The following is a 23347-nucleotide window of genomic DNA, read 5'->3' as shown; positions in this document are numbered from 1 at the left end:
AACTTTTTTTCCTAAATGCATCCTTGTCATGTAAAAAAATTGGTTTAGCTCATATACGGTCTTTTTTCTACGAAGCGCCATTTTTTTATGAAAAATGTCCAATTCCGATATTATGGATATTGGGATTTTCAGTTTACATCCCATGGACACCTTTAATGTGCTCGGGACCTAAGTATCAAGCCTGTTTCTGTTTTAAAATTCGAGTTGAAGACAATTTTTTTTTTTCAATTCGTGTTTTTTTTTGTTCAATTGTTTATAACTTTTGAACAATAATTTTAAGATTAATTTTGAAGCCATATTCGAAAAGGGCATTAAATTTCCCGTTAGATACATGAACTCGTTAATTTTTAGCAAAATTCTGAATAGTAAAGATTTTTGCCTAAAGTTCAGTTGAAAAAAGTGTCCGGCTGGGCGCTAATGGGTTAAAATGTGCCCGCGCTACTGACACAGAGCAGCCGATGCTTAATATATGTTGATGAGTACTATAGCTAATGTGGCTTTGAAAGCTGCATCAGTTTTTTTTGTGCTATTTAACGGGGCAGCTCTTTGTAGCGTATACACGTAGCGAGATTAGTTAACATTAATTCAGTATCTCTTTCAGTTTATCGGAGATTGAATTTACCCGGTGAAAATAAATTTAAAAAAAAAAGGAAAAAAGCAAAAAGTGTTATATTGAAAGCACACACCCACAGACACAGAGTGCAAGAACTAATTAGTAGCCTGTTTATTATGAAGTTTGTCTCTCGTGCACTGGCCTTGCTGCTGCTGCTGGCCGGTAGAAAGAACCGCTGTATTACAGCTATATTCGCGCCAGCAACCTCGACGCTCATATAATATAACGCACGCCAAACGAATGGTATTAGCATTAAGCGACATTTTTCTCCTTTTTTTTTCAAGCTCATGATGAGTTTTATGAAAGCACATTCACGATGCCCAAGGATATATTATACACGTATACCACGCACATGCGTTTATGATAAACACGAGCGGGCGATATATAAAGTTTTCGGCTCACGTGCTCAACCTATATTATATGTGTATAAACGTGTATAAATATAATCAGCCGAGAATCAATTAAGAACGTGCGCGAGCGCGCAACACATTTGACCCAATAAATCTGCTCATCCCGATTCGGATGTACATATGAATTCTGCGGACGTACGTTATCGATGATATTTTTAATGTATTTCGATGTCGAATCGGGGTTAGCAAATTTATATTTCGAATTTCCAAGTAAGTCGAGAGCGATAACAATAACATCGAGATGAGTCGCATAATGAGCTATACACACACCGAACAAAGACGATCCGGAATAGATATTGAAAGACACACAGAGCTGCTGTGGACAGAGAGGGCGAGGGTGAGAGCAAGATAGGGATAGAGAGAGGACTGTATGCTTATTTTGCACGCAGGCGCTGCTGCTACTAACGAAGGTGATTCGTCCGGCGCAGAGAAGTGGGATGAGGTAACATCGGTCGCTACTAGAGAGTGTCCGCAGTTCGGTATAGCGAGAGAGAGAGAGGGAGAGAGCGAGAGGGTCGTTTATTGATCTCTCAAGTCTGAGGTCGCACTACGTACGAGAGCTGCTGCTGCTGCTGCTGCTCTAGCCGTAGTAGTATATAGTTAGAGTGAAAGAGAGAGAGAAATAGAAGCAGCACGGCTAACGGCGGCGACCCTTCTGCGACGACTACGACGACGACGACGACGACGTCACCCGAAGCGCCGTACACACGACTGCCTACCTTCGGACACACAAGGGTTACTTGCGTTGGCTACTCACTCCTCACTCTCTCTCTCTCTCTTTCTCTCTCTCGCCGCTATCTTCTCCTCCTTACTCCCCGACTGTAAGGATAAAGGGAGACGACGACGACGGCTCTGTGTTAGAAACTCTCTCCCGCTGACTCACCCGACAACGAGATTAAAGTCTCGAGTCTTGACTATCATTAGAATATACAATTACCATTGAAACTTTGTACTCTGCGCCGATGGGGTAAAAATCCAAATTTTTTGTTCGAGTCGAGTCAAGAATTTCGGGCATGAATCTATAACGTCGCAGCTACAGCTCACACTGGCCAAAGTCGTTAAATCTTTAAGCAGGATACAGCACACACGAGCTGGTCAGCGGCGCAGCAGCCTCGGGATCGTAGGACTTGCGCTGCACGATGTGCTGCGAAGGGAGGTCTGCGAGTCGAGTATTGTACTGCCTGCACACGCAAGCCTACTCATGCGCCGCGGCGGCTCGAGCTTTTAGTTTACGGTGTACACGACCCCGCGTATAGTAGTGGTACGTACGCTTATACGCACAGCCGCCGCTGCTCGCTTGTACGCAGAGATTTCACATATAACTATCGCCTAACTTCGTGAAAGGGCTATACGCCCTATACTGTACATCTCTCGTTCTCTCTCTCTCTCTCTCTGCGCAATATTAACAACAGCTCAGCGCGCGTTGCATAACAAAGTACTTTATCAAGTTATCGGTCGCTATATACGCGAGAGAGAAGAGAGAGAGAGAATATGTGTATAGTTATGCATTTGTAATGAGTCCGCACCAATAACACACAACACTTTATGCGTATACACGCACACATTTACGAGAGTTGAAGCTCGCTCGCGACCGCAGCAGCAACAGCAGCGGCAGCATTTAAGCTAATTCCATCGATTAGATGTTAATTACGCGCGCAGAGACCTTCCGCTCTCGTCTCTCTCTCCGTTAACGACGTTTTATTATATGTATGTGCGCGCAAGCTCGTTGTGCTGCGGGATCTGGGCTTCGGCTGCTGCTGCTGCTGCTGGTCGCGACGACACGTACAGCACGACAAATATTCGATTGTGAACCAATAGAAATAACATTAAATCCAAGCCCGCATACATACAAGTACATACACGAACGAGCAGGTACGCGGCCAAAGGCAAGACTTGAATAAATTCACCCGTGCCCGAACTGGATGCACACTCGCGTCTTTGAAATGAATTACTGATTTGTATCAATCAAGCAATACAGAATTGCCAAAGTAAATTTCCCAAGTATATACGTATATACAATCTAGTCGTCTCTCTCCCTACCCTTCTATCTTCCTCGTCATTCTCTCTCTCTCTCTTGATTTCCAAACATTAAAGTCCAAGGAAGAGAAGCGTCGGTTTGCGATTTATTATATGGGGGCTGCTGCTGCCCTAACTACTGCCTGCGTATATTGCTGCTCCTACGTCCACTTGAGGCAAAAGGGTTGTGCGTTAGTTGCCGCGCGCGCACAGCCCAGCACAGCACGGCACAAGATAACTTATTCCAATGGGGTTTACTACCAGCTACCGTGCCCATATTAGCTCTTTCAGTCCGCTGTGCTGTAGCGCTAGCCTCTGGTCATCTTACCCTTCTTAGACGTTGCGTATATAACTACCCATGTATATATGGCGGGCGGACGGACGGACTTGCCTCGAAGGCGCCCGCGCGCGCGCGAGCGAGAGAGCGTCTTTCCCTCGAAAATGAATGACGTTCAAGTCTCTCTCGCCCCTTCGCTTTTCGCCCAGACAGCAGCGGCAACACTACTGCCGGCCGCACGGTTTACTATGCGAAAAGGTAGATTTATTAATGTTCGTGTTGTAACGTAGCTACGAGGCAAGAAGATCATTAGGCGCATTAATTAACAAAGTGAATTACAAAATGTTTTATAATCAATTTATGTAATTTGAGTCACCGGCTAGAAGCTTGCGGAGTTTCAATTAAAAAATCTTAGAATATGACTTTGAGGAGTAGCCACAAAGTCTTATCAGACAATTGTGTGGATGCTAAATTTCACTTCAACCAAAATTGAGTGTATACGTGTGTCGATATGAACTTTAAGTCTCGCATGGATATGAATTTTGGCACAGACCAGAGAAGTCCAGAGATGGTCAGTATGAGTCTGTTCGACATGAAAGTGGATGGACGAATTTTTGAGCATCCTATTTTTCCTTAAAACCAGACACTACTAAAAACGAGGAAACGTCGGTCAGCCAAAGGCTTATCGTCCGACAGCGTAAATATTTGCAGGAAGCTTTCCACCCTTTTGCCATACGTATTGTATTGAAAAAGATTTTAAAATCGACTCTGTTTGAGATGCTCTGGTCATTCGCGTGACGTGCAGGGTGTTGCAAGAATCGCAACATCTGCAACATTTTACGGGCATACAAATAACACGAGCTGTATATTCGTTTAAAAAAAAACGGGAAGAAAATGTTAGTAAAGCATAAACGTAGAAAGAGTAAGTGAATAAAACGGCTTGGAGGCAACGCGCAACGGTGTGCAGCACTCTATTAGCGAGGGAGAGGGAGTAGGAAGGGACGAAAGCAATCTCAGCAGCAAGCAGCAGTAGCAGTAACAGCAGCAACACAGCGCAGGTCAATTATTACGTTATTACCGTGCAATAGCTTTTAAAAGCCCGTGTGTATCTTGTACTCGTACAAAATGTACAGTGCTACGAACACGCAAGAGACTGCTAATATTCTGTCCTCTCTCTCTTTCTCTCTCACTCGTTCCCGCTTGTTTTCTTTCTCCTCTCCATTTACTTTCTTTTCTGCGCAAAATTCTCACCATCGATTAGTGTTTTCATGGCTTGGGCATACATACGATATAGGCAGAAGCTATAGCTGGGGGAGGAAATTATCGAGAGGCGCAGGAGTGTATTTTGCTCGTGTCTCGGGCGTAGTTGGGTCTACGAAGCAGCACCAGCAGGAGCAGCGGCGACGGCATAATACTAGCCACTCTGTGCTACGAGCGTGTTTCCACTATATATAATATGTAGAGTAGCCTTGCCTCGCGTAGATAGCGTAGTCGATCTCCTAATAACAGCTGCATGGCAGCAAGGTGGCGCGCCAACGCGAAGGGAGGAAGAGGCCAGCAGCAGTAGTAGACGACCATGGTATAAGCAGCAGCAGCAGCCGCCCTTCCGCATACATTTTCGAGCGCGCGCCATTATATAGCGCCAGACAGTACAGAATCGGAACAAATAGAGTGTGCAGCAATCGCAAATACGGTATTATGCAGTATAAATATTGATGCTTCGCTCGCATGCAAAAACCCGAATGCGAAGCTTTTCGCCGATCTCCACGTGAAACGGATCGTATACAGACGCGTTGGGCCGCGATCGAAAGTCGAGAAGTTTATATCGAGTGAAAAATCATGCCCAGACGCATGACGTTGATCGAGACACTGATAGATTGCCCTACTGCAGAAGAATCTGTGATTTCTGTATTACAATTGCTTCGAACAATCGTATTACATCTGTTTGTTTGCGGGGGAGAAAATCTGTAGCCAAAAACACCATGATTTATCCGCTTTTTACCGATCGTGCCATAAGAAAATTTATGCATGGCGTCGGTTATATTGTGTCTACATCGAGCATAAGCAAGTGACAACACGAGGCTCTTTATTAAAATAAGCGCAAGTCTCGGCGCGCGAAAGAGACGAAGAGAAAGATAGAGAGAGTGAAAGAGAATGAAGAGAGCCCAGAGAGGTATATATACAGAAGAGAGCGAGAGACTGCGGGAAAGAGAGGTGAAACCCGAACTGAAAAGTAATTGTGTACAGCTTGGGACAAAAAATGCGAGTGAGAGAGAGAGAGAGAGAACGCGAGCGAGGAAAGCTTGCGGTGAAGAAAACACAGTGACGTTTAATATTCCGGAATGAAGTAGCGGTTAAAGCTCTCGCTCTCTCTCTCTCTCTCTCTCCTTTTGCTCTCAGGACGCATAGCAGCAGTGTGATAATAACTCAAGAGGCTCTCGGTAGCGTAATTAATCGCGCGAAGGTAAATCACCACTTTGGAAAGAGTGAGAGAGTAAGAGAGAGAGTGAGTGAGCGAGCAAGCGAGAAAGAGGGCAAGAGGTGGGGAACGAGGTGGTGGAGGAGGAGGAGGAAAGGCGCATAAGACGCAAAAAGAAGCGGCGACAAGTCGACAACCCTGCCTCTACTGCTGCCGCCGCCACTGCTACTGCTGCTGCCGCTGCTACTGCCACTGCAAGCGCAAAGTTTCTTGTAACACGAAACCTGGTAATTTAGCGCGTGGGATAATTTTCCGACACTACAGACGCCGCCGATGCCGCTGCTGCTTCTGCATCTGCCGCTATACTACTGCACAGTCTATTTGCTCTCGCTCTCTCTCTCTTTCTCTCTCTTTGATACGTATATATAGTGATGCACGCAGTGTTGTCGACTGCGTCATCGCGTTGCTCGCGTAGGCTGGTTATTTTGCGCGCACAGCTTTTAAACTTGGTCACTATACGTGTTTGTATCGATAGGTAACGGGATATTGTTTATTGGAAATTTTGGACTGGCTGCGCCGATGCCGATGTTGTAACACTACTCAACATCAAGTATAATATGGGCTGCCGCCCTGATAATCGATTACTTCTGCAAACGCACTACCTGCATAATATAGGATTGAAACCTTACGGCTGCTGAAAATCACAAATATAACACGTTCGAATGTTTTCACTATGGCCATAAGCGACTTTATGCACGACTTCATACGTTAAACTCTAGGATTTGAGCAGGTAATGGATGCGGTAATCGATGATAGTTTATTTTTTTACTTGAATAGTTTGTGGGATAAGAGATTTCGGTACGTGACCATTTTATTTGTAAGTTATCTACATCAACCGGAAAAATACGCTACAGGAAATTTACGCTGTTCGCTTCATTTAACCATCTTAGATTCGAATGATCTTTTCGCGTAACTAAGCTTAATTTTAAAGTCACCACTGGTTATAAGCTAATATACTCACATATATAGAGCAGACTCGAATTATTAGGCGTCGCACGCAAGACAGCGTTGAATAATAAGTAAGACTATATCGTGCGTCGAGGCAGTTATATTCCACGCGCGCAGCAATCCGGCGAATTGTTGTTATTAATGCCGCGTGTCGTTTTACTTATTGCAGTGCTGCGTTTAAACTTATGTATATACCCCAAGTCAGAACTTGAACGAGAGCAGAAACAGACGATATACGCGGCGCGAGAGAGAAGAAGAAGCTGCTCGATCTCGGAGCCGCAGCAGCCGGAGGCCAATAAAAACGTCGCCTAATTAAGTAGCGCGAAGGATGAATCTATTATCTCTGGCTACAGCAGAACGATTGCCAGCAGTAGTAGTAGTGGTACAGTCGCAAATGAGAGGGACACGCAAGCAAATTATCACGAAGAATATATGTGTGTTGAGCGCGCGTGCAATGTAGCGTAATGTATAGAATTACTTTGTATGTACGCTAAAGTCATCTAAACAATTTGCAGTGGATCTACGGAGTTTCAAGTCACATATTTATGAGCGAAATTTTTTCAATCCAGAAACCGAATAAAGATATATAAGCTGTCCGGCTTAGATTTGGTAAATACTCTCAAGCAAAAATTGTCAGGAAAGTGCTGTACGTGTTAATTAGTAAGCGCGACTCGAGCGATCTGCACCCACGTACGCACGAGCGCGAGGTTATTGATATTCCCTATATATACACTCACTGCTTAGCATTTCAAATTTGAGGTGTGCACGGTCTGGCACACCGGTGTTCTCGGCCGTTGCCGCGCGTCTTGCTGCGAAAAAGACTTCTCGGCTGTAACAACACTGTATAGCACGGAGCTCGATCGGGAGAGAGAATACACTAATCAAATATTTTAATTTAATCACGCCTAATGATGTGGCTTACACCGGATCCAGTATATAGCGCGTTGGCCGCGCTGTGCACTGCACACCGTGTCCCCCATCTTACCTCTTAATTCAAGCAACAGCGATTATCAGCAACTTCATTTATTTTCTATTTCTTTTTATCTCTCATTATGCTTCGACTACTGCGGAACGAGTCGAGAAAGGAGAGACAGAGAGAGAGAATGAAGGCACGAGACGTGTATACATAATTCGACTCGGGCACGCGCTAAGTAAAAAAAAAAGTGTACGAAGGGGGAGAGGCGCGAGAAGAATCTTGGCGCTTTTTTATCCCTCTACGTTGTTTGCTCGCCAATATTTATTCATTCATTTTCAATGGGAGCAGCATCAGCGAAGGAGTGGCTTCTGTTTAATTACGCGAATTTTCGAAGAGATAAGCATGCAGATCGTCGTCAGCTGCTGCTGCTACTGGATTATGCGCTGCAGCAGCAGTAGCAGCAAGACCGTTCGTTGGCACTTTTTAAATACGCTGGTGATTGTTTCGCGCTTCGGTGCAATAAAATACATCGCTGTGTACGCGCGAGAAGAAATAAATACCCCGACGCGATGCAGGGAATTTTTTCCTGCTGTATGGACGCGTATTTCGTTTCCATTAATTAGGTTGCGCTCGCGCGCTAGGTTTTCTACACGAGGTGAAGCAGCAGCTCAATTTCAATTCTCCAAATTATGTGTGCGTATATAACCCGGGCGTATAAGCTCAAAGCTTCTGACCAGATTAATCGTTTACATTATTATTCATGCACCACTACAGCGGATAATATGAAATTTTTGCAAGATATCGAGTGAAACGTATAGATGTATTTATGCGCGTGTATATGGAGGATGCAAGCACGCACGCACACGTGCATGCACATTTTATGCAGGCGCGGACGGCGACTTTTTTCTCTCATTAATGGAAATGAAATGGCATCGATAAATGTTTTAATTGGAAAGAGTATTCATTATTTTTTTTCTCTGATACAGTGTATTCATACAAAATAGAGTGATGAAAATATTACACGTACACGCACGTGTGACGTGTGCCCGAGTGTTTTCAATGCATTAAAAATTGTAATAACCTCGAGATAACAACTCGTTATTTCATCAGCGATTTTTTGTAAAATAAATTTAGTTAGTGCCCAAATATATATATGCTCTCTGCTTATTGCAGATGAGTTATTGATAAAAATCATGTAAAGTCACATACGTATTATTGTTTATGCATTTGAAATCGGCTAATTTAGCGGTTGTCAGTAAGTGCACGTGCTCGTATATAATGTAACCCGACAATTAAAAAGTACTTAATTGCTATATATATTCGCGTTTGATTTTGATTAAAATTTATATTTAATGCAGGCACATATATGAGCCATCATAATAACAGTTGACGAATAAATAAAAGTCTATGCGAGCTTGTGTGTGTGTGTGTGTGTGTTCGTGTAGTGCTGTGACGCGCTTTGATCAATTAAATTAAAAACATGTGTGTGTGGGGCACGCAGCAGCAGCAGCATTCATTTTTAGCTCTCGCACGCAACTATAACGAAAGAAATGGCATCCGGAAATCTGATATTGTTATTAAAAAAATTTTGTTTTAATATGATTCGAGCCGAGGGCAAAAATAGCAATTAGCATTGAGCTGCTGCTGGCAGCATCAAAAATATTATACGCGCACGCATTACATAAGAAAATGCGCGCTCGATGTTGCGGAGCATTGGGCAGTGTGAATTGCGTGTCGATAATACGGGCGCGCAATTAGCGCTGCTTAAACTATTAGCGAAAATTTAATGAAAAGGTTAATCATGAAAAAATGTTCATTGCCTAAACTTAACCTTCAATTACAACTGTACGAAGTTCAAATTACTTCTAAAATATTTTTCCTTGAGAAGCTGATTAAGATAACTACGTCTTGCTGAAGTCCGATTATTATTGAGACGAAAATCGAATTATGATTAAACGAATCAACAAACCAGATTTGAGATGATTATTTTCCGGTGCAATATTTCGAGTTGAAGTTGATAAAAATATAAATGAAGTTCATAATAAGTTTTTACGATTATCAAAAGCTCAAATATACTGCGAGCTTATACACCTAGCAGCTGAGTATACGAATAAAGGAATTTGAGTTTGATTTAGCGAAGAGGTACAAGGATGGACTTGCAGCGAGCTATATTATACTTGCGTCCGCACGAATTTGGCTCTAGTAGTTTACACTATAACACACACACGCACACACATACGTACGTACGTCCATACATTTCAGCTCTATACCTTGCATATGTGCGCGAAGGGTTAATTTGTGTATTTGTGATGGAGGTTCATTAGCTTATTGAAACCTTAGACAGTGAAACTAGCCTTCCAGTACGTACAGAGTAGTATGTGTATTGCACGGGTATACGCGCCGAGTATGTATGTGTGTGGGTGGGCTCCAGGGGCTTCGTAATGCCCACTGCTTCGTCGCTCGCTGCAGCGGGCGAGCTTATTCTCTCGAGCAGCGAGGAGTACTCAAAAGTAAGAGAGAGAAGGAGAAAGTTGGTGTATGGAGCTCGTTTAGTCCTATATTCCTGCATCTATATCTCGCCCAAACTATTGCACAAATGGGACTAATGCTCTTCACTTGCGACAAAATGACGAGCGTGCTATCGATACTTAAAGCTCACTATATAAATCTCTCGAAGATCGCGAGCACACAACAAGTAAATCTCGTTGTCAACATTTTCAAGTAGACTTTAGCGCGAGCAATGTTAAACATCGAAACTAAATTCTTACGAGGGAGAAGAAGACTGTGACCCGAGTTGAACGAACAAATTTATACCTCGTGCTACACGTGTAGCAGTGTGCACACAGTAGACAGTAGCAGGCACGGTAATATTAGCCGCGTATACACTTCAAGGCTTGTCTTATTAAAAAAAGCCGCTAGCTGGCTTAAAACTTTCATTTAACTCTTTCGCGAGAGAACAAGGCAGCAGCAGCTCGTCGAGAACGAGAGAGGAAAAGAGGAGGAGAGCAAGAGCAAGAGAGAGAGAGAGAGAGAGAGAGAGAGAGAGAGTGAATAACTACACATGTGTGTGCGCGCGGCGTGTATGTAACACGGTAGAAATACAGAGAGAATTAAAAGTATCAAAGAGGGAGAGAAAGAGAATATGAGTATGTACGAGGACGGTTGAGGTAGAGTTATCCTTTGGGTCTTTTTAAAAATTAATTTTGGACCTGATCCAGTGCACCAGAGAGAGACAGAAAGAGAGCGAGACTCTCTCTCACTCTTCGTCCAGGAAACCCTAAAAGATCACAGGAAAAATGTGCTGCTGCTGTTGTACGCTGAATGTGAACACACGGCCGCCACCCACGCGCCTGTCTGTACTACGCGATGATGTATGCAGACACACACACATGATGCATACCTATGTACGCGAGCAGGAGCTGTACATCACATGACGACGACGATGACAACAAAATTGTATGTACGAATTAGGAATTTTCAGTAAAACTCTCTTTCTCTCTCTCACGCGCGATGTGTGCCCTCATCTTCGCGTCGCGTCGGGATATAGGTACGCGCGTAATTGTAAGCCTTGCGAAACCTTACAAATCATTATACACATATACGCGGCCATATATACGTATTTATACATAGTAGTAGTAGTAGTAGTAGCGTACATCTCATTCTCAGCTCGTATTGCTCGCGCCGTATACATACAGTACAGCATTGTATTAAATTACGCATGCCGTGTCAGCGCAGAAAGAAAATAAGAGAACACTCTCGAATTGCGCGCGCTCGACGACGCTAAATCCGAAAAATTTATCAGTGGATTACCTCTTTTTTTTCTTCTCTTTCTGTACCTTCCATATTGTGTACATTGTATGGATATGGGTATGCGGGTTCAGTCACGTCGTGTGCCAATGAAAAACGCAGGCAAAATAATAAACTAGCCCGCGAGCTAGCGCGACAATTGAATTTTGCGGTTCGTTCGAGCAAAAGTTGGTTCAGTAGTGTATTATCTTTTAAGCCAGTCCAAGTATATAAATACAGCTCGACTCGCTCGAGTCTTCAGATTTTCCCGAAGCCTTTGTAAATCCACGTCCGCATAATTCTTTGCGGCTAATTTCATTACCTTTAGTTAGCGTAAGTAGAGAGATAGAGAGAAAAAAAAGTTAATCAAATAAATCATGAGCATTAAATCAGCTTATTATCGCTGCCGCGGGAATGATGCGCTTTCGCTCTACCCCTATACACACGTACTATAGCCGTGCACCTGCCAAGGAAACCTTTGAAATTGTAGAGCCGACATTATCATCGAATGATAGAAACATCGAATGGTGCGGTTAAGGAAAAAAATCGCATATAACGATCGTCATCGCTCGCGGTAGTCCGCAGACCTGCTTGGACTAAATCAACGCTCGGCATGCGGTCGACGGTCGCAATGACGGCCGAGGCAGCAAAAACATCAAAACATGCAGATGCGCGACTCGTTTCGATTTCATATATCGGCCGCGGTACGGACAATCGCAACTATATTGGCTCGCTCGAATCAGCTTTATAATCATTATTCGCGCATGATTTCACGAGCGCATTTCGGCATTTCGTTCGTCGCCGCGGCTATCTACGGGTGGGTGCATTATGCGCGAGCTCGAGTGTCGAGTTCCCCGCGGCCTGGCCATGCTGCTGCATATCGAGCTGCGGCCCGCTCGTTGTCGCTGCAATTACTAATTTATTTCTGTCCTAAGTTTCCGATTACACTTTCGGGTTGCGCAGCGCGTTAATTAGCTGCAGCAACCACTTCTTCGTCAATCGGCTGCAGTTTATATATTGTTTCGCGAGCCCTAATTTCAGCGCACACTAATTAAAATACCTAATTGTGGCCATTAACGCTGCGCATCTCCTATCTGTGTATATACTTTACGCAAGCAAACCGATACACGAGTAGCCATATTCGCGCGCGTTGCAGGAGACGAGACGCTGCTGGTGTGTAGCTTCTGGTAATTCGAAGCACGATCAGCGTCCGAGTCCGCACTAAATCTTAATCGCGGATTTGCTCGCAGCCTACGTTATAAATACGAGAAAATGATTCGAGTCTCGCCAGCTTAGGTTATTATTGCTAATATTACACCGCGCGAATTTTCGCTTCATTTTCGCCTTTGTCTTTCTTCGTTCTTGGAACGAGCGCAGCCGGTCGCGTCGACTCTTTGGTGCAAGCAATAAAGACGATAAATGAGATGGGAGAGAGAGAGACAGAATCTGCAGGCGTTTAGCGTGAATCTTTTCTAAAACATTGTCGCATACGCGCCGTTCTCGGACATCTTTAATTTACAGAAGGTATAGCGGCGCATTATAATACATGCTTGTTCTGTGTGAGAGCGAAGGATTGTGCTGCTCATGGTAGAAGGCAGCGTGTCGCGTCGTCGCGAGTTCAAATATTATTATATTATCCGCGCTTGTTGCTGCGTCGCGTAACCCACTTTTGCCCCCCTAAAATAGTTATCTGTCTCAATAATAAACAGATATGAGAGAGGCATGTGCGCAGTAACACAGCCGCATGTGCTGTCGGCGTATAGGGTATAGCTGCTAATATACGCGTATGCCTGAATATAGTGCGTATTACAAGATATATATCCGAGAAAGCGTGTTCGATCTAATCCGCGTGCGCCGCCGTCTCTACAGCTCCAACTATAGTACTACTATTGCTGCTGCACTACTGCTAGACTCCTCGGCGCGCCAACTTCGGAGAGTCACCCTATACTACACACCCGACATTATAGCAGCGCCGAAGCTTGATAATGACTAATAATCATATCACTTAATTAACGTTTCGCGCCGGAGATGAGCTTCATTAGCTTGGTCGAGGCTAGATGTGGTGTCGGAGACGCTGCGAAACACACTGCGTTGGCGAACCACACACACACAGCAGCGGCAGCTTTATACGTGTGCTATAAGCCAAAAGCCCGATTGTTTGCCATCCTTCGCGCCTGTTATTGTCGTTGTTTTTGTTGTTGTCGCTGTTATGTGTGAGCGCGTGTGTTTATATTCGCCTCATAGACACGCGTTGAGGGTTACACATTGTGCTGTGATCCACTCTAAATGTATATTGGCTTGACGCGAACACATACAAGACTCTAGGTTGACACGTCGCAATTATCCCGCGAGCCATACATAACACTATAGGTATATTACAAACATCGTATCATCATCCCGCGCGCGTGCTCTTTAAATTATATATTTTTTGGATTGTGTCATCGTTAACATTATCATTTGAATACGATGATCTTTTACTGCCATTACATCTCTTGCTTATTTTCAACTTAATTTTCCAACGCATTATAACGATTTTAATCATTTGTACTGCGTTTTAATTTCTGGTATTATTATTAATTTTTTTAGTTAAAATGGTATATTTATTAATGAGCTTTCGTTTACGCATAAACAACGAGGGGGTCGTTATTATCGACGCAAAAAAAAATTTCTGCTTACAACGTGAGCAATTATTATCTGTCGATGCTCACTTGCGTATATACGCTGAAACAATTTCTTTTTAATTAAAAATTTTTCCATCCAGTGTTCTCCCCCTCCTGTGTGCTACCTATGGCGATCCCTACCATTTTTATATCCGATGCACCTATACCCCGCATTCATGTGTGTGTGCGCGCTTGTGTGTGCGTATTCACATTTTTCATTAAAAAACTGATGGCCGATATAATCGATGATCACATCTTTGCCTGGGTATAAGTGCAACGACCTTTATATATTTTTTGTTAAAAAAAATCTACCACCCAAAGAAATATTACGGGGGGTATTAGTGAATGATTATTAAATTTTCATCTATGAAAATTAATTTTACAAAGAACTATATGTTGCATTTAACTTTTTAAATGACCTTTTGAAGTATCCCGAATTAAGGCGGGATTTAAACATGTGAAATAAAATCATACGTAATTTTCATTGGTACATAATTAATGATTATAACGATACAGATGAGCCGATATTTAAAATGAACATTACCGCATACGTATGCGTTACAATACATACGTATATTTCACTCATCATCATCATCATCATCATCAACATGCGCGAATGCCATTAAAATTTATCAGCAAGTAGCAATCATAAATCATCCATTATATACAAATGATCAGCGTGCATCGCATTTCTCTCGGATCTTATAATACGTATCATATACCCTCTTGAGAAGAAAAATAAAAGAAGTCGAAAACAACAAGGAACCAACTCGTGCACTGCGCCCCGCGCGTACATAATACAACAACTCGACTGCGTACAACATTCGCGAAGAGCGAAAAAATCTTGTAACTGTCGATATTACGTTCGGCAAATCTGTTGTGCAAATCTGTACGGCGAAGCAGATCTGCAGTCTCTCTCCTTTTCCCTCTCGCTCGTCGTAAGTAGCGTATAAATACGCACGCGCGTGAAATAGCAGATCGTTTCTCGCATTTATATCCACTTTTCAATATACGCGATGAAACGGTTCATTAATCGATCGAACACACGCGCGCGCATATCGTCGTATCCCTCTCTACGTATCGAACCTTATCGTGTATCTCGCGCGCGCGCGGCTATAGACACGGTCCTGCCTCTCTGCCTCTAGGTGTGTGTTTATATATGCGTATGTGTGTGTGTGTATATATCTGCAGGGCTAAGAGCTATTTACTTATGATCATCCGCAGCTATTATTGGATTTATCGCGCGGGGGCAAGCGGCGGGCTAATTTATTCCAACATTGATCACCTTAATGATGTAGCTCTACTCATGCATTGGCACGGGCGCGCGGGTTATATGTTTTGCTCGATAGCTATAGATGTGTATGCCGATGGGTCGAGAGATGGAGAGAGAACGAAGAGAGAGGCCGAGTAAAGAGCAGTAATATGCAGAACGTATAGTTTAGTTTATCGCGATGGCCTTTAGTCTCTTTCTCACCTCTCTCTCATCGAAAGACTGACAAACGGGAAACGAGAATACCCCTCTCCGTCCCTCTCCAGCTATCTCTCGCTCCGATAAAGCTGCAACGCGATGACGACGATCGATCGTCGCACAATTACTAATTTTGCCATTTGCGCACATACGCGACGGATTTGAAACGAATCGTAATAGTACTCATAGGTCAAGAGCAAAATCATATCTGGTTATAACTTTGGTACTAATGAACACACGGCTGAATGTGTTTGTACGTGAGGCAGCTCGTGAGGCACGTACACATTTGCCGCGCATTCGAACATATACAGTATACCAACTTTAATCAGCGAGCATGTACGTGGGTGTCTGAAGAGCCAAACGGATGATAATAAAAAAAAAGAACAAACAACGGCACCGGCAGTGGCAGCAAGAAAAACAGCAACTACTCTCATGATCATGTGCCTGATCATCTTTTGTACAGATACATACGTGTGCACACGTGTATATAGATGCGTACAGGGATGTAAATTGCCACTTTCATTATGACGCTTCGTTGGAGCAAACTCACTCTCTCTCTCTCTCTCTCTCTCTCTCATCGCGATGCTCTTCATTGCTTCGAACGATTGGATTATCATACACTCTTACACGCTCACCATATATATGTACTCGTCATCTCCTTCGCTTTTTTTCTCATTACACTTCATTTTACCCTCTCGTCCTCCTCCTCCTCCTTCCCCTCCTCATCGTCGTTCGATCTGCAGACCTAATTACACTTTACCGTACATATACCCCATATATAGTTAGCGGGGTGTTAGCACCCTCGTTCTCGCCGATAAGTATGCGCGCCCGTGCATGTATGCACATTTCTGCATGGCATAGGACGGATTATTAGGACTCTCGGGAAATTGCCAAAGTCTAATGCGGTCTTGATTAATATTTCCTCTTGACTTTTCCTCGATTATTGTCTGCGCTTTAATTGGATCAAGCAAGAAGCATATTTGGTACTTTTGATTCAATGTTTATATATAAATATAATACGGACAAAAAATTATCACAAATTATCGAGAGCTTGAGCGTGTATATCTATTGTATAGCATTTTTTGAATAATTCATTATGTAATCAAACAGGTACATCATATAAATGTTAAAAAAAAGTTATAAAATATAGTTATAAATAAAAGTGTCCTTTGACACTGATTAAAATTTTTAAAAAAGTGTCCACTGACAGAGGTGCCTGTTATTTCTTTTGGTAACTTTTTATATATATAAAATTACATACATTACCATGCGTCTGATATGGATCAAGTTCATGTAAGGTTCTTATAAGGTTATTTTTTCCTTACCTGTAACAAAGAGAAAACGAAGTTGCGATTAATACATGATATTATTAATGAAACAAATTAAGAATAATCAATGCATCGTTATTATTATTATTATTACATATCGATTCGTGTACGCTCGAGGCATATAAATTGGCGAAAATTCAGGCGTGAAATCAGTTGCTCATCATCAAATCATAATTAACATGCTCGTATGATCCTCGGCGAGCTCGCGCGATCACATCGACCGTTGCCGTCGTCGTCGTGATCATCGTCATCGTCATCATTCGATGCTTGCACACAGCCGCCCGGGTCATTCGCATAATTCAGCAAATTGGAGACAAAGCACGATGTGATATAGAGAGCGCAGCAAGAGAGAGAGAGAGAGAGAAAGAGAACATAGCAACGACGGCAGCATCGGCGGGATCGCATTATATTATATTCTCGCCAATGGTAAAGGGCGATCGGTCGTGCATTGGGCAAAGAGAGGCAGAAGCAGCAACAGCAGCGAGAGATAGCACGGGATAACGAGACTCTGGCACGGGCTGATGTTACATCATCAATCAGCTGCGGCAAACATCGACTCAACACCCGCCTGGTCGTGTATATATCTACGTATATATATACGACAGAGCGAGAGAGAAAGAGAGAGAGAGAGAGCCCCGAACGGCCTCCTCGTGGGCAGCGCGCGTTTCTGTGGTATATATGGGTCAAAATAATACTTTTTTACAAAACCGTGCGCACGTATGTCACCGATCTTGACGCGCTTTTGGTATGTTATAGTACATGGTAAAAAGGTCCCAAAAAAAAATTTTTAGACCCCCTCCCCCCTCCTACCCCCCACTTCCGGTATAAACGTCCATTTTCGATCTATATTTTTTCTGAGGACATGAAGCAAGTAAAAAATCTGAAAAAATTCATAAAAATACTTTTCCACAATCCAAACAACCTTGAATTTTTTCAGATTTTTTGAGTGCTTCAGGCCTTCAGATAAAATCATTGAAAATTTCAAAAATCGAGATACGGCGGTATGAGCCGATGTAGTACTCGGAAATTTTTTCAGTTATTTTTCGCATTAAAAAACATAACCTCAATTTTTTTCAGATTTTTTCAGATTACCTAACGCACCTTTTGAAGCCAAAAACCGATTTTTTTGACGAAAATAATTTTTTTAGGACAGTACGGAGCCTCGAAAAATCTGAAAAAAATTTTTTCTTGTTTTTTTCATCAAAATACGTAATCTCAAATTTTTTCAGATTTTTTAATTGAAGGCGATAGCTTCTAGGGCCGAAAAATGCTATTTTTAACAAAAAATGGTTCCTAGAACCCGATGGTTCCGGTGAAAAAATTTGAAAATATTTTTTTTGAATTCCTTGTCAAATTTTAATAAATTTTGACCGTTTCAAAAGTTCGATTGAAGCTTCCTAGCTCATTTTAGAGCAGGACAAAGATTAGTGCAAAATATCTGAAGACGTTTCTGAAGACATTAAGGAATGATAAAACTCGTTTGATGCTCTAAAATGAGCTAGGAAGCTTCAATCGAACTTTTGAAACGGTCAAAATTTATTAAAATTTGACAAGGAATTCAAAAAAAATATTTTCAAATTTTTTCACCGGAACCATCGGGTTCTAGGAACCATTTTTTGTCAAAAATAGCATTTTTCGGCCCTAGAAGCTATCGCCTTCAATTAAAAAATCTGAAAAAATTTGGGATTACGTATTTTGATGAAAAAAACAAGAAAAAATTTTTTTCAGATTTTCCGAGGCTCCGTACTGCCCTAAAAAAATTATTTTCGTCAAAAAAATCGGTTTTTGGCTTCAAAAGGTGCGTTAGGTAATCTGAAAAAATCTGAAAAAAATTGAGGTTATGTTTTTTAATGCGAAAAATAACTGAAAAAATTTCCGAGTACTACATCGGCTCATACCGCCGTATCTCGATTTTTGAAATTTTCAATGATTTTATCTGAAGGCCTGAAGCACTCAAAAAATCTGAAAAAATTCAAGGTTGTTTGGATTGTAGAAAAGTATTTTTATGAATTTTTCCAGATTTTTTACTTGCTTCATGTCCTCAGAAAAAATATAGATTGAAAATGGACGTTTATACCGGAAGTGGGGGGTAGGAGGGGGGAGGGGGTCTAAAAATTTTTTTTTGGGACCTTTTTACCATGTACTATAACATACCAAAAGCGCGTCAAGATCGGTGACATACGTGCGCACGGTTTTGTAAAAAAGTATTATTTTGACCCATATACATCGATATTATCGCGCGGCCACGGCGCGGTGGCGGCGTCGGCGACTGCCTCTGCGTGGCCTGCACATCGTGTTCGCCATTATTAATTATCTCTCTCTTTCTCTCTTGTTGCCTATATGTACGACTGCACATGAGATTCGCGCGTGCAATACGCATACACACACACAGACGCACACGGAGAAAAGAAACCCCCTACTGCTCGCGTTTGCTCGACTACGCTCTCTCTCTCTCGTCTCTCTCGTCTCTCTGCCATTCAAAGGTACATTTATAACACATATTTTCATGAACAAAGCCAATAATATCGTACCTCTCTCGCGAGCTTATGATGCCGATTAATGAAAGTTAATTATATGCGCGATGATACTGCTGTATAATAAAAGGAAGTGCACTCGGCGGATTGTTCTGCACGCGCGTCTCGTGAATGATTGCCGAAGATTCGACTCGTCGATACAGAAGATGAGTTTCATCGACGCGTATAATAATAATACCCGTATCACGAGCGGGCATTACTTATAAATTCTCTAAAGATTGATTGTAAACTATTACTCAATCGCAGATAAGGCGACCGCCATTGAGAATCGACCGACCACAAAACGTATTCTTTTTTTCTCCTGCATACAGCGAGTACACGAGCTTAAATTTAATTTACAAACTTATACGTATCGCGGAACAACGAGCGCCGCGCCGCAATAGTCACGAGTACGCAAGTGCGTCATTACACGTCCACGCACGCAGCAAAAGAGAGAAAGAAACGAGCGAGGAGAGGAAGAGCGTACGCCGATGAAAGAGAGAGAAAGAGCACAGAAAGTAGGTGTGGAGGTATATATAATACTCGAAAGGCTCGCTGCTACGGCATGATCATCTACAGCTGGACGAGTTTACAATGTCGACTGTTTTCTCACCCTCTTCTTGGCTGACTTAATGCCGTGCATCCCTCGTCGAGCAGCAGCAGCTTCAATAATGATGATTTATTTCGGAGGTAAAAATTGCTTCCGCGAACCATGAGTAATGTTTCAGTGTTTGTACATCAGCCCCCCGTTTTTTTGTTTCCTCTGTGTCCCTCGTTTTCAGTATATTCATATATGTATACACGCGTTCACAGTAGCGTTGGCAATGCTATACTTTTTTTTCTATCGAAACAACGCGGCAGTTATGAATTCCGCATTGAATGGCACGAGAAAGATAGAGAGAAAGACTCGTGTGCTCGCGTAGATTATAGTGAACGCTTGCCACGCTCAGGCACTTCACTCTCACTATTATTACTATGATTTAAAGTTAGCTTTGCGATTTTTACTGTACTTATATACCTTATAATAATCAGCTCGGCCGCTAATTACACTTACCCTGAGACTTTTCTATTTTTCGGGCCTAGGGCAGTAATATACTATTCAATTGTGACATAGTAAACTTCTTTTGCAATATTTATGTTTATAATACTTGTGCAAATTTAGATTTTATTGATTCCGTGGTAATGATTACACAATTTGAAACTTTTTACATCAAATGATCGGGGTGCTTATCGATAAAAAAAATCAAAGATAATTTTTTAAGTATTTTTTTATTTGAAAGATACTAAAAATATGCAACATTGAAAATCACTAGACATTGCAAAATACTGCAAATTTGCTTATTTATCGCTATTAGTATCGCCATCATTGGTGGTATGGTCTGTAGCCGCCAAGCAAATATGATATAGATCTTTGTTCGTGAATGTTTCATCGATGATATTTCTACAGCATTCAAGTGGTAGTCGATATTTTGTCATTTTCATGAAAGATTCTAGCGCCCAGGCGCGGAACAATTTTTTCGACATTATCTCAATCAAATGCACAATACAAACTTCGCGATGTCCTTTGTAGAGTCTCCCTAATTCGGCTGTACGCGAAAATTCAATAAAGTCAAGAAATGTGAGTTGTTTTGATGCCTCGTCGGGTCTTAACTGAACTAGATCGTAAAGCGACAGATTCGGTTTCATCATAATCTTTTTGGCTCGTCTTTCGAAGCCCTTATGGGTACGCAAGCATTTTTCAAATTTCTCTGGCTTCTCGAACAATCCTTGCTCGGCAAGCATTTTCATGAACGTCAGGGCGTCGCTTCGGTTCAATTCGTCTTCTCGATCATCAAGTTTTTCAAGGATCGCCAAAGCACTAGACGCTAGTTCCAATTTATCAATATAGTCGTTAGAGTCACTCAATCTCTTGGCTAAATAAGAGGAAAAAACGAAGTTAGAATGATCTGCACCAAGTTTTATGAGCTCACTGACAGTGTCCAACTTGAGATTCTCTAAAGCCCAAACAAGAGGTGTCCGGCCCCACTTATCCTTCGCGTCGAACTGTAACGCCCGCTGGATGTCTTTATTCTTGAAAAAAATCTCTGCCAAATCATCACCACAGCCTTTCTGGCAAATGATATGCAAAGGAGTAAATCCTTCTGCATCGGCCAGATTCGGATCTGCGCCTCTTGCTAGTAGCAATCTGGCAATTTTCTTCTTGTTGTAGCGCAGAGCCAAGTACAATGGCGTCCGACCTAACTTGTCCTTCACGTCGATTTGTATCGACCTATGATTCTCGTCGCTAATCCTGAATAAAATCTCTGCCAAATAGTCTACATCGCCATAAGTTTTGCAAATAACGTGCAGAGATGTTGATCCTTCTGCGCTGGTTATGTTGGGATTGGCGCCGCTTCTCAGCAGCAATTCGACCGCCCTTTTTCTACCCGAGCCGAAAGCCAAGTGCAACGGCGTCCAGCCTCTTGCATCCTGGATATCGACCCGCAACGGCTGGTGTTTTTCCTCGATGATCTCAAAGAAGTTCTCCACGAAGTCATCGTTGAAATTTTCCTGGCAAACAATGTGCAGGGGTGTACATTTTTTCGAATTAGTTACATGCGGATCGGAACCTCTTTTTAGCAGCCACGTGACCATCTTCTCGTTATTATTCATCAGAGCCAAGTGCAATGGCGAGTTACCGAAGTTTGTTCGAGCATGGACTTCTATTGGTAGATATTTTTCCATGTGCTTAAAAAAATCGTCCACGAAGCCAGCATCGTATTTTTCCTGACAAATCGAGTGCAGAGGAGTCCAACCCTTATTATTAGCTTCATTCGGGTTGGCTCCCTTAGTCAGAAATAATTCGGCCACATTTGTGAGGTCGTTGAGCAAAGCATAGCGCAACGGTGTATTGCCAAACTTATCTCGGACATCGACTTGCACAGTTCGTTGGAGATCGTCACAGACCTCGAAAAACTTCTTCGCCAAGTCATCATCTTCCATACGCAATACAATCTCGTGCAGAGGTGTCAATCCCGCTGCGTTGGCTGTATTCGGATCCGCCCCTCTCCTTAACAGAAATTCGGCCGCCACGATGTTGCCCCGAGCCATAGCCATGTGTAGCGGCGTGTCACCGTCATTGTCCTGAGCGTCGACGCGTACCGTTTGCTGCATGTCATCACAGATCTTGAGGAAAATTTCCGTTGTTATATCTGTGCCATTCAATTTTTTCATGAAAATAATGTGAAGAGGTGTCAATCCCTCGTTATTCGTCGAAGTCGGATCCGCGCCTCTTCTCAATAGTATCTCGGTCAACTCCCTGTTGTCGTTGAACAGAGCCAAGTGCAGCGGCGTGTTACCCATCTCGTTTTTAACATTGATGATCTGCATCGTCTGCTGAATGACGTTGCGAAATTCAGCGTTCACTAATTGTTGAGACATTTTTCTGTACACTCACACACTATCGCTTACAATTTAAAATATTTAAAACATTTTTTTACTAAAATCACTTGCAGCGGTAGATACGAACTGTTCACTCTGCTGCGTTACGATGCGTACTGACTCTACTTATTCACTACGATTTCTATATTAAAAAGTAAATAACGTGGTCCGAGCTACAAAGAAGAGAAGATACATATATCTCGAACTATGTAAAGAAGTGTATAACGTACGCATCTATAATAGTATACACACGCATAGGCGTAGGCGTCGTCGCTACTTCGCTGGATCAACCAAATGACTAAACGTTTCACTCGTTAGAGAAAGCCGTACACGAATTCACGCATATGAACATGCGCCAGAGAAAAAAAAGAGAAAGAGAGAGAGAGAGAGAGAGAGAGAGAGAGAGAAAGACGATGCTGGACAGAGACGTTGCAATGAAGCTGTTTTCACCTTACAATTCGAATCGAAAGCAACAATCAGTGTGTCTAACGTGCACGGAAAGACTGGCGCACG

General features: G+C 42.6%; 1 protein-coding gene across 4 annotated transcripts in view; it reads right to left on the bottom strand.

Annotated features, from left to right (window-relative positions):
* LOC106656865 (POU domain, class 6, transcription factor 1) overlaps positions 1–23347 on the bottom strand; it is a 163228-nt gene that overhangs the window by 74542 nt on the left and 65339 nt on the right. The window lies entirely within an intron of this gene.

Source organism: Trichogramma pretiosum, unplaced genomic scaffold, assembly GCF_000599845.2.
Source record: "Trichogramma pretiosum strain Unisexual culture from Peru unplaced genomic scaffold, Tpre_2.0 scaffold1, whole genome shotgun sequence".
NCBI lineage: Eukaryota > Metazoa > Arthropoda > Insecta > Hymenoptera > Trichogrammatidae > Trichogramma > Trichogramma pretiosum.
The sequence above is the reverse complement of the archived record's forward strand: the minus strand, read 5'-3'. Positions and strand labels throughout refer to the sequence as shown.